The sequence below is a fragment of the Macrotis lagotis genome, chromosome 1 (genome assembly GCF_037893015.1).
Source record: "Macrotis lagotis isolate mMagLag1 chromosome 1, bilby.v1.9.chrom.fasta, whole genome shotgun sequence".
Lineage (NCBI taxonomy): Eukaryota > Metazoa > Chordata > Mammalia > Peramelemorphia > Peramelidae > Macrotis > Macrotis lagotis.
The window spans coordinates 911,211,314-911,223,526 of record NC_133658.1 but is presented as its reverse complement, the minus strand read 5'-3'; the positions used below and the strand labels follow the sequence as shown (position 1 = coordinate 911,223,526).

At 33.8% G+C, this 12,213-nt stretch overlaps 1 pseudogene; it reads left to right on the top strand.

Moving 5' to 3' along the window:
- The window catches only part of LOC141492431 (vomeronasal type-2 receptor 26-like), a 61,786-nt pseudogene extending 51,930 nt beyond the window's left edge, over positions 1 to 9,856 (top strand).
- The last annotated feature ends 2,357 nt before the right edge of the window (positions 9,857 to 12,213 follow it).

Here is a 12,213-nt window from a genome sequence, read left to right as displayed (position 1 = left end):
CAAAATACTTGAAATACAATAAGAGATGTAAGATTGGATGTCAGTAGAAATATTGGTGCAGAAAAGGTACATTTATTCAACTTCAGCTAGAGATGATAATGAAATCCATGAAACCTAATAAGATCATCCAATGAGTCATACTGAGGGAGAAGAGTAGAAGACCCAGGACAAAAATCTGGAAGAGACTTTCTACTTCAAAGTCATGTTTTAAAAGAGGATGCAGTAGAGTAGAAATAAAAGAAGCGTTCTGGAGCAAAAAGTTTGACTGAATCTGATCACACGCACTAGACAGCAAACATGATGTTAGGAAAAGATATAGATATGCATATATATGTACATATATATGTACAGAGAGAGAGAGAGAGAGAGAGAGAGAGAGGGAGGGAGGGAGAGAAAGAGTTTTAGCATGATACTCTATTCTCCAAGGAATTCAAAATGTCTCACATCCCTACTTCCTGCTTCCCCTGCAGGAAAGAATTAAATTTGCCCCTAAAGCTAGATTAGAAAAGGATAGAGATGTCTATTCTTCCTCCTCCTTTGAAGTCACCCAATGACAACCCTTACCATGGCTTTTATTTTTTCATCTTACTGGAAATTTCTAATCTTTCCCTAAAGAAACATTTTCACTTTTTTTCTTAGTTAAACAAGAATATTTAAAGATTTATTTTGTGATGAATTCTTATGAGATTAAAAAAAGAGGCAAAATCATGTTTTTATCCTCTTTATCCTTTTCTAATCAATTAAACACAATTTTTTTGAATAATTCCCTTCATTGTATCTCATCATTTTTTGTTCTTTGAATTTGTTTAGTATTTATTATTTTATGAAGGAATATATTTTTAAAAATTTCCATTCTTAGTCACATATGTAATAGACATACTATACATTCAAAACCAGGATTTTCTTGGTTGTCAGATTTTTTGGTTGGATGTGCTTCTGAATTATGCAATCAGGTGATCTCAAATTAATCAGTTTGTAAAGGTTAAAATTCATTTGGGAAAAGGAAGAATTTAGATCCATGTCTATTGTTTCATTGTGCATCAGTTTTTCATTGTGTGTGCATAACTTGTTAAAATAGCTCAGGTCATAATTTGTCCAATTCCATTCATTGCTTCCACTTTCAGAAAAATCTTTCTTCATCAAAGTGGGTTTGCTTTTCTAATCAACAAGTTAATAGTTTGCATTTGCACATTGTCAGTTGATTATCCAATATTTTCATTTCTTTTAAAGGAGCAAAATTTTTTTTGTGGTATACTGAAGTAGGTTCCTGGATTAAGCTGCAGCCCAATACAGCATGTTTTTAATGTTTACAAAGTCAGAATTACAACTGGGAAGGAAATACAGGTTGTTCTTCATGGGATACTCCCCAATATATAGATCATTTATACATACATACATACATACATGCATATGTATATATATATGAATGTATATATGTATATATCAACAAAAAATTGATCCAAAGCACAAAATATATAGATGATTACCAATGTGAAATCAAATATGTCACAGAAGAACCATTTATACTACATCTATCTCAGTGTAGGACATATTTTTGTGACCATATACCTTCTGTCATTGGTTATTCATTATGCTGCCTCCATTTTCAAGATAACTTTTTCAAAACTATAAACTTTGTTCTGAGAATTGTTTTAGCTCTATGCAGAAAGATTAAAAAGTTAGTTTGTAATAATTAGATAGAATGTAGGACATGGAGTCCAGATGCCCTGAGTTTCTGTATTCCCTTAAATCCCTAATATTTGCATGTTGTTGCCAAATTCACTTACACTTTGACTCTCTTACATTGTCAGCGATCATCTGTAAAATGAGAATATTATTTACTGTGAATTAAGGATACTGTGAATTAATGATTGAAGAGCATTTTGCACATTTTCTAGTGCTATATAAAATTAGATCCATTAGCATTATTTAAAAAGAATCATTGTGGACTTGGACTTGCTTGTCACTTGTTTGTTACTGGTTAGATATAGCTAGTTTTATAGCAGTCAGGGAACAGTTAAAAAGCTTGATTTTTTTGGTCTGAGGAAAACCCTGGAACATTAACTAGAAATCCTGGTTTCTCTTCTCCATCTTGAACAGGAACCCCAGCATTACTTCTGTGTCACCTGACAATATCCTGAATTCCCAAACAAAAAGGGACATTCTAGACTGCTTGAAAACCAAATCCCTTCAAAGAATTTCCTTCTTTTCCAGACTCCCCGCTCTGTGTGCAGTGAGAGCTGTGGCTCTGGATTTCAGAAATCAGTCCGTGAAGGAGAACCCATCTGTTGCTTTGATTGTGTCCCCTGCCCAGAGGGGGAGATTTCCAATCAGACTGGTGAGTATGCACAGAGGCACAAACCTTCCTCCCTATCCCATAAAACAGAGTCATTCCTAGAGGCCTGGGAGCTGAACTGGAATAGATTCTTGAGGTCATACATATGCTGTGGAAGCAAAACTCTGGAAGTGATTAAGGAAATAAGTGGATAGGAATGTGCGGAAAATGAGAAAGTGGATGAGGAAAAAATGTCAGAGTTGGCGACAACCAGCACAGAATCACAAACTGGACAGTTTCAGCACAAAGTTGAAATTTAAAGTTATTAAAAATAAAATTAATACCTTTTGTGTATATTTTTGACTGTGATACTCCGGGAGGAACTTAGGGGAAAGATGATGATACTAATAACTAAAACAAATAAAAATAGTACATAAATGTATGTATACATACACATATATTTATATATATATAGAAAAAAGTTAATTTTTCAAAGTGAAATATATATATGCTTGTGTATAGATATTATATAAAGATATATACTATATCTATAAATATATGCATAATTTCCCATTTACCTGGTGAATTTCATATACACATTGTATATATAAGATTTACCAGGTAAGTGGATAACACATTCTAAAAGTTGAAAATGCATTTTTAATAAGTATTGAAATGTTTTATTTAAATATTAACCAACTTCCTTTCATTATGTATCACATTCTTCACTTCCAGGGGGCCAAACAATATAACAAGATTATTATTTGAGGTAAAGGAAATAAAAGAAAAGAAAAGTAGAGCATTATCAGTAAAGTAAAAGCAAATCAATATATCATATAAATCAGAAATTTATTTAGTGTGCAATGCTATAAATCTCTGGGCTCCCCCTTTGCCAAAAAACAAGTGGTAGATTTTTTCTCTTAAATCTTTGTTAGGGCAATATACTTGTTAATTTAAAAATTTTGAACACTCATTTTTAAAATTATATTTTTCTGTTTTTTGTTTTGTAATTGTCATTGTGGTAATCATTGTGCATATTCTATTTTTCTCTCATATTGCATTGTTCTCTATCCTTTCAGATAATCTTTACAAACTTTTATATTAATTCATCACATGCATCATTACTCAAAACAAATAGTCCACAAATACTTATATCCCTTAATATTTTGTGAGGAGGAAAAAAGTCACTAAATATACACAGAGCAAGTTATATTCACAATATTTCTGGAAAAAGCAAAAAGGGAAAAGCGTTGGAATTATGAGGGAAATAAAGAAAACAGTCTGTAGAAGGTGGGATTTTATTTGACACTTACAGAAAACTAGAGAGCTGTAGGTAGAACAGAGAGAGTGTTCCAGAAAAGCGGGAAAGACTGAGAAAACTCAGGAATGTTTTCATTTCATTTCACAATTTCTCTCATTAGAGATATGGACAATTTATGTTCTTAAAATATATTTTGTCAATTTTGTTTTGATAATATTATGCTTTAATATTTTCCATCAAAAGAGTTTTTGAATTGTTTCTGACTTAATATAATTGAAATTATAATTTTCTCATTCACCATAATCCTTATCACACTTTTGGTCAGATATTCTTCCACTGTTCATAGAGGTGAGGTAAATGATTCATTGCTCTTCTGATTGGCAAATATTATCATCCTTTATAACTAAATCAAATTCAAATTGATCTAATTTTAGTATAGGGTATGGAAAGCTGGTCTATTCCTAGTTCCTACCTTGCTACTTTCCTGCTTTTCCAGCAATTTTTGTCAAATAGTGAGTTCTTATTCTACAAACGGAAATCTTTAGTTTCATCAAACAGTGGATGTTACAGTCATTTACCGCTGTTTGGTGTGAATCTAATCTAATCCACTGATCTACCACTTAAAAAGTAGCAAATGGTTGTAATAATTGACGTTTTATAATTTAGCATTAGATCCACCATAGCTAGGCCACTTTAGTTTGCATTTTTCCATAAATTCTCTTGATAGTCTTTAACTTCTGTTTTTGCCAGATAATTTTATTATTTTTTCGTCTCTATAAAATTACTGCTGATAGTTTGATTGGCATGCCACTGGTTAAATAGGATTTATAGGCTGAAACATCATTTGTATTATATCATTTTGTCCTCGAGAGCAAATGATGTTTTTCCACTTCTTTAGATGTGAGTGTATTTGTGAAAAATGTTTTATGATTTTTATGATTCTATTTAGAGTTCCTCAATTTCTCTTGGCAGGTAGGGTTCCAGATGTTTTACATTGTCTACATATATTTTGAATGCGATTTCTCTTTCTGTCTCTTGCTATTGGACTTTATTGATAATATATAGAATATAATGATTAATGTGGGTTTATTTTAATCCTGTAACTGCAAAAGATATTAATTTCTTTTAGCTTCTTCAAAAAAGGAACCCTTCAGAATCTGAGGAACACTTTATAAACATTATCTCTTGTGTATCTCTTTCCCTTAATCTTAATTCTTCATACCAAAAATGACTAAATTGTAAACATGTTTATTAAAAATATGTATATACAATGTTAACTTGACTGCTCACCACTGAGGGGAGGGGGGTGGGAAGGGAGGTTGGAAGGAAATTTTGTGACTTAAAAACATACATAGGCATATGAAGGAATGTTGAAAAACTTTTAACACATATTTGGAAAAATGAATATCAAGTTAAAAAATTATGACACTTCTATATAAGATGTGCAATCTGATTGGTCAGCTGTCAAATTTTATGATTCTTTGCTTAAATTCTAAAAATATTGATTTTTCATTTTCTTCTGTAAGGATGCTTTATACCCATGGGTTTATGGTAAGATCTGAGAATAAAACTTTACTTATAAAACTTAAAAAATTTCTTTTTAACTTCTTTTTCAGGTAATTTTCTGGGATTTTCTAGGTAACCCTCATATCATTTACAAAGCATTAGAGTTTTGTTTCCTCATTGCAAATTATAATTCCTTCAGTTTGTTTTCCTTCTCTTATTGTTATAGTTAAATTTCTATTAAAATATTGTTTAATAGTAATGACAAATTGCTACACTCTTGATCTTATTGGGAATGCTTTTAGCTTACCCCAATTGTATGTAATTAATGTTTTCAAATGGTTTTGGATAGACACTTCTTTTTGTCAATTTTTTTATTTTTTATTTTTATCCATATGTATATGTATATTTTAAAGTTACAAAATTTCCATCCCTCCTTCCCACCTCCCTCCCTTCATGGGAGAAGTCAGATTAGCATTATCCAAACATATTTTTGATAAACATGTTTACATTTTAGTCATTTTCAGTATGAGGAATTAGGATTAAGGGAAAGAGATTCATAAGAGAAAATTTTTATAGAGTGTTCATCAGATTCTGAAGGATTGGGTTTTTAGTTTGTTTTCTTTTGGTTTGCTTTTCTTCCTATAGATGGGGATGACATTGCCCATAGCTGGTCTAATATGACTGTCCTAGATCTCTGAACTGCTGAGGGGAGCTGTTTCCATCAAAGGTGTTCATCTCACAAGTCTGTTGTTAATGTGTACATTGTATCCTGGTTCTCCTCCCTTCACTCACCATCAGATGCCATAACTCAAACAATGCTTCTCTAGAGCCCAATCATTTATGATTTCGGATAGGACAATAAGATTCCATAGTATTTATGTACAATAACTTGTTTAGCCATTCCCCAATTGATGGGCATCCCTTTAATTTCCAATTCTTTGTCACTACAAAAAGACCTGCTATGAATATTTTGGAACATGTAGAACTTTCCCAAATTTTATAATTTTTTCCAGGATATAGACCTAGAATTGGAATTGCTGGGTCAAAGGGTATAAAGAGTTTTATTATTCTTTGGGCATAGTTCCTTATTATTCTCCAGAATGGTTGGATCCATTCACAACTCCACCAGCAATGCATCAATGTCCCAATCCTTCCACAACCTCTCCCATACTGATCATTTATCTGATAGGTTAGAGATGATACCTCATTGTTGTTTTAATTTGCATTTCTCTAATCAATAATGATTTGGAGCATTTTTCATATGATTATATATAGCTTTAAGTTCTTCATTTGAAAACTACCTGTTCATATCCTTTGACCATTTATCAATTGTGGAATGGCTTGTAACCTTCTAAATTTGATGTAGTTCTCTCCATATTTTAGAAATGATACCTTTATCACAACATCTCGTAGTGAAGATGGTTTCCCAGTTTTTGTGCTTTCCTTCTAATTTTGGCAGCATTGATTTTATTAGTGCAAAAGTTTTTTAATTTAATATAGTCAAAATCTTCCAGTTTGCAATTTGTACTATACTCTAAATATTGCTTGGTCAAAAATTTATCCCTTTTCCATGGATCTGATAGACTATTTTTTGGTCTATCTATAATGTCACCCTTTCTGTCTAGATCTGTACCAATTTTGACTTTATTGTAGTAAGGGGTGTAAGATGTGGATAGACACTTTTAATTTTAAGGAATACTTCATTTATTCTTTTGCTCCCTAGTGCTTTTAATCAAATGCTGTATTTTATCAAAAGGTATTTTAACATTTATTGAGATTTTTATTAGGATTTTTGTCAGTTTCAATGTTGACATGGCCAATTCTGCTGATAGCTTTCCTAATATTAAATCAGTCATGTGTTTCTGGTATAAATCCTAAGTGATTAGCATCTAGTGTCCTATTAATAACTTTCCATACTATCTTTGTTAACATTTCATTAAAATGTTGGCATCAATGTTCATTAGGATTATTGGTCTATATTTCCTTTCTCTGTTTTGGCTCTTTGAGGTTTGAGTGTCTGTCGGCATCATATAGGAATCATAAAAGTCATTTGCAGACCCTTTCTTCATTTACTTTTGCAAAATAAAATTTGTAGGATTGTACTTAATTGCTCTTTCAATGTTTGATAGAATTCACTAGTGGCCAGGGAGAACTTTTCTAAGGGAATTAACTGCGGAGCTTTTAAAATTTCTTTATCTGAAATGGGGTTATTTTGGTATATGATTGACCCTTATATTAACTGAGCAGTTTATAATTTTATAAATATTCCACCATTTCCCCTCCTAATTCTGCTCATCCTTATATTAGCTCCTTTCCCCGTTTTCATTGCACTTTCCTCTCCTACTTCTTGGAGGCTAAGACAAAATATTTGGAAGGAAGCATGTTTTCTTCCTTAATCTTAATTCCTGAGATTACAGATTTGTTGAACTTTGTAATATTTTAGACCACAATTGCTTCTTTTCCTTTGCAAGTTAATGGGGTTAAGTGGCTTGCCCAAGGCCACACAGCTAGGTAATTATTAAGTGTCTTGAGGTTGTATTTGAACTCAGGTACTCCTGGTTCCAGGGCCAGTGTTCTATTCACTGCACTACCTAGCCACCCCAGACCAATTGTTTCTAATTGATTTAAAAACATACTTTTGTGTTGGCTATTTAATTTTAGAATTATCTATCTATCTATAAATGCATATACATATATTTGCATTATCAATGTTGTATTATATATTTTTTTCTTTTGCTAAACATGTTTATCTGGTTTAGGCTGCACTGAAAAAAATTGCTGCTTTTTTGAGGATATCTATTTTTGAGTGTAAATAGAGTGGAAATGATTTTTTCCCTTTTAAACAAATATTACTTGGAGATGTGTATGAATTTGAGTAAATCAGAAGAAAACATCCAGCCCTTCATCTTCATCATTGTATGATCTACATGTCTGCCGAATCCCAAAGCAGTTACTGAGATATATGTGTCAATGAGTATCATTGATATTTACTACATCTCTTCTCTGAAATTTGCCATCAAGATAAGATGATAGTCTTATACTGACACAGTCCTTTATACTTATAGTATTTGGATCCATTTGGAATATCCTTTTTGCAAACTAACCACATGCCCTCCTATGTGAATTGCTTACATGATCTCAACTTGTATCTTAGGTATCCATACTTCCTTCTGCTTAGGGTTTTGCTTGTGACTCTCCCTACTTTGACACCATATCACCAAGAGGTAGGATGACATCATGAGACCTTGTGCCTTTATTTTCCCTCCACCACAATCTATTTTGTGATCTTCCCCCTCCACATTGAATACTTTGAAGGAAAATTTTTCATATAATTGTTTGTAAATGTATGTTTAGTTTTTTTCCACATTGGTTCCCAAGGAAGTACTTAATAAATATTTGTTGGTGACCTATGATCAAAACATGTTCATTTTAACAGATATCACTGTCCTTGTAGCCATGAAATCCATGAGAATCCTTTTAAAGGGGAGGCTAGGTGGCATAGTGGATAAAGCACTGGCCTTGGAGTCAGGACTACCTGGGTTCAAATCTGGTCTCAGACACTTACTAATTACCTAGCTGTGTGGCCTTGGGCAAGCCACTTAACCCCATTTGCCTTGCAAAAACCTAAAAACAAAACAAAACAGAATCCTTTTAAAAATCTGGCTATTTCAGACCTCAAGGAAACTAAGTGACAGAATTATTGGTAACAAATAGAGATTCTCATTATGTGAGAGACTGATATTCCTTGTAGAAGGAAACAAAATCATTAAGTAGTTAAGAAGTCTAATTTAAGTAATTCTCTTAATGTGTAATTAGGATTAATGAAGTTTGATTGAAGTTGAAATATTGAGAATGTTTTATTCTCTCTAGATATGGACCAGTGCATCCCATGTCATGAAGATGAATATTCAAACAAGGAGAGAAATCTCTGCCTGCACAAGGTGGTGACCTTTCTGGCCTATGAAGAACCTTTGGCCATGACTCTGACCTGCATATCTCTGGTCTTCAGTCTCCTGACAGTTCTAATCACTGGGGTCTTTATTAAGCATCAAGACACTCCCATTGTGAAAGCAAACAATAGAACCATCAGCTACACCTTGCTCCTCTCCCTAAGCCAATGCTTCCTGTCTTCACTGCTCTTCATTGGAAAGCCTACCTCAGCCACATGTCTCCTTCAACAGACAATATTTGGAATTGCATTCACAATGGCCATCTCCTCCATTTTGGCTAAAACCACCACAGTAGTTCTAGCCTTCAAAGCCATAAGACCAAATAGTAGGGTCAGAAAATGGATAGACCCGAAAACACCCTTTTCTATTATTCTTATTTGTTCTCTGCTCCAAGTGATCCTTTGTGGTATCTGGATGTTGGTTTCTCCCCCATTCCCAGATGCAGACCCACACTCAGAACCTAAGCACATCATCCTTAAGTGCAATGAGGGTTCATTCATTGCCTTCTACTTTATCTTGGGCTACATGGGTTTATTGGCCCTGGGGACCTTCATTGTGGCTTTTTTGGCAAGAAATCTCCCTGACATCTTTAATGAAACCAAATTTATTACCTTCAGCTTGCTTGTATTCTGTAGTGTCTGGATCTTGTTTTTACCCACCTATCAGAGCACCCGGGGAAAAACTATGGTAGCTGTGGAAATCTTCTCCATCTTGAGCTCCAGTGGTGGCTTACTTGTCTGCATCTTCATTCCAAAATGCTATGTCATTCTTCTGAGGCCACAGTGGAACACCCAGGAATGGGTAAATCATAAATCCCATAGTGAGGGACAGAATCAGTCTAAAGCATTTTCTCGGGCCTCTTAGCAATATTATGTGTAAAAGGTAAAAAAAAAAGCCTAAGTCATATTTGATGTTAGATATCTGTTCAGACATGAGACTCCATTATCACCTCATCTGTAGGAGTTCTTTTTATGACTCTCCTTTTACACCTGCAGTTACCACCACCCTTTACCAACTGCATCATCATTTACTAATTAATATTTTGACTGTCATTTTGACATATTTTGACATTCTTCATCCATTTATAGTCAAATTTCCTTTGTGCCAGGCATGGTCCTTCACACATTTCTTAGCAATGAATTCGATTCTGACTCTCTTCAACTCCTATTGAATTACTGGTAGAAACAATCAGCTCTTCTCAGTTTCCTTCATTCTTTATCATGATGCCATTGGAGCTGTGATCACTCAGATTAAGACCAGCTTTTTAAAGAATTTTTGTCCTTGTAGCCTAAGTGCCCACCTCAGTGCCTTGCACACTGGAGGAATTTAGAAATGTAGTTAGACTTGCATTAAACTCCCATTGAGAATCAGTCCCATTCCATTCAGTAAAGAAATGTAATATAGCACCCTATTGATGCCTGTGCTTGAATCTTAGCCGCCAACCTGAAATTCTCATTTCCTATCATTCCAGTACTTAATTTGCCAGCAATTCCCTTCATTTGCTCCTCGTATCCTTTGTCTTATCCATCTGTCTTCTATCATATAACACTAACAAAATGCAGGTGTTAGCCTTAAGACTCTTACAATAAGAGTAATGAAATGGCCTGCTGATGAGTCTCCCTGGGCTTCTAATGATCCTCCATTCAGTTTTGAATATGATAGTATTAAATTGCCAATCTGACCAAGTCATCTGCTCACACACAATATTCCATAAAATCCAATGTGTCCCTATCACCTACATGGTTAAATACAAAATATTTTCTTTGACTTTTAAAACCCTTTCTAGATTATCCCTCTCCATCTTTCTAGGATTCATGTACTCTATTTACTTCATTTCCTAATCTGTAATCATTAAAATTGACCACCAATTGTTTCTTTATACAAAGATGCATTTACAAGTGAATTCTACCAAACATTTAAAGCACAAATAATTTCAATTCTGGGGCGGCTAAGTTGCACAGTGGATAGAGCACTGGCCCTGGAGTCAGGAGTACCTGAGTTCAAATCCAGCCTCAGACACTTAATAATGACCTACCTGTGTGTCCTTGGACAAGTCATTTAACCCCACTGCCTTAAAAAAAAAGAATAAAAACAAATAATTTCAATTCGAACAAGTTATTTGAAAAAGTAGGTAAAGAGGGAGTTTTAGCAAATTCCTTCTATGATACTAATATAGTGCTGATACCTAAAACAAGAGTGTTCAAAACAGGGTGGCTAGGTGGTGCAGTGGATAGAGTATGGGCCCTGGAGTCAGGAGGACCTGAGTTCAAATCCAGCCTCAGACACTTAATAATTACTTAGCCATGTGGCCTTGGGCAAGCCACTCAACCCCATTGCCTTGCCCCAAAAAAATCTAAAAAAAAGAGTAATCAAAACAGAGAAAGAAAATTATAGAACAATTTCCTTAATGAATATTGACACAGAATTTAAAATAAAATAATAGCAAAGATATCATAGGAATTATCACTAGCATAATACACTATAATTAAATTAGATTTATACTAGGGAAGCAGGACTGTTTCAATATTAGGAAAGCCATCAGCATAATGAATCATAGCAATAACAATACTAATGGAAATAATTTGATTATTTCAATACATGCTGAAAAAGCTTTTGAAAAAATGCAGCATCCATTTCCTTTAAAAAAATACTGGAAAACCTTTTAAGAGGAAATATTTTCCTTCTATCCCTTTTAAAAGATCTATTTCAGCTTTTGCTCAGTTTATCAGTATTGCCTCCCAGATTGTTTTTACTTCCACTGAAGCATAATATATTTTGCTCTGGCATTTTCTTTATTAACACAGGTGTATCTCTGCTTCCACTGTATGATAGAGACCATCACATTCACACTTACAAATAGGATTACTGACTTTATATTTGACTCCATGCTATCTTCCAGTTTTACACTTTTTTTCTTTCCTTTATCCATCTCCCCCTTTAACAACATTTTGCTTCTTAATGCTGCCTCTGGACCAGTTCTTTTTTCCTATCGGCCCTTTTCTTTTCCTTCTCCCTTTCCCCTATACCTTTTTTTTAGCTTCAACTTTAGTGTTACATTTCCATTCACTTTTACTTTTGCCCATCCTCATTTCAGTGTCTTTTCCTCTTCCCCCCCCCTTCTCTCTTTCCACCCCCTTTCTTCCTTTTCTCCCCTTACTTTCCTGTAGGGTATGATATCGTTCTAAATATATTTTTAAAATTCTAGTTAGGAATTTATATTA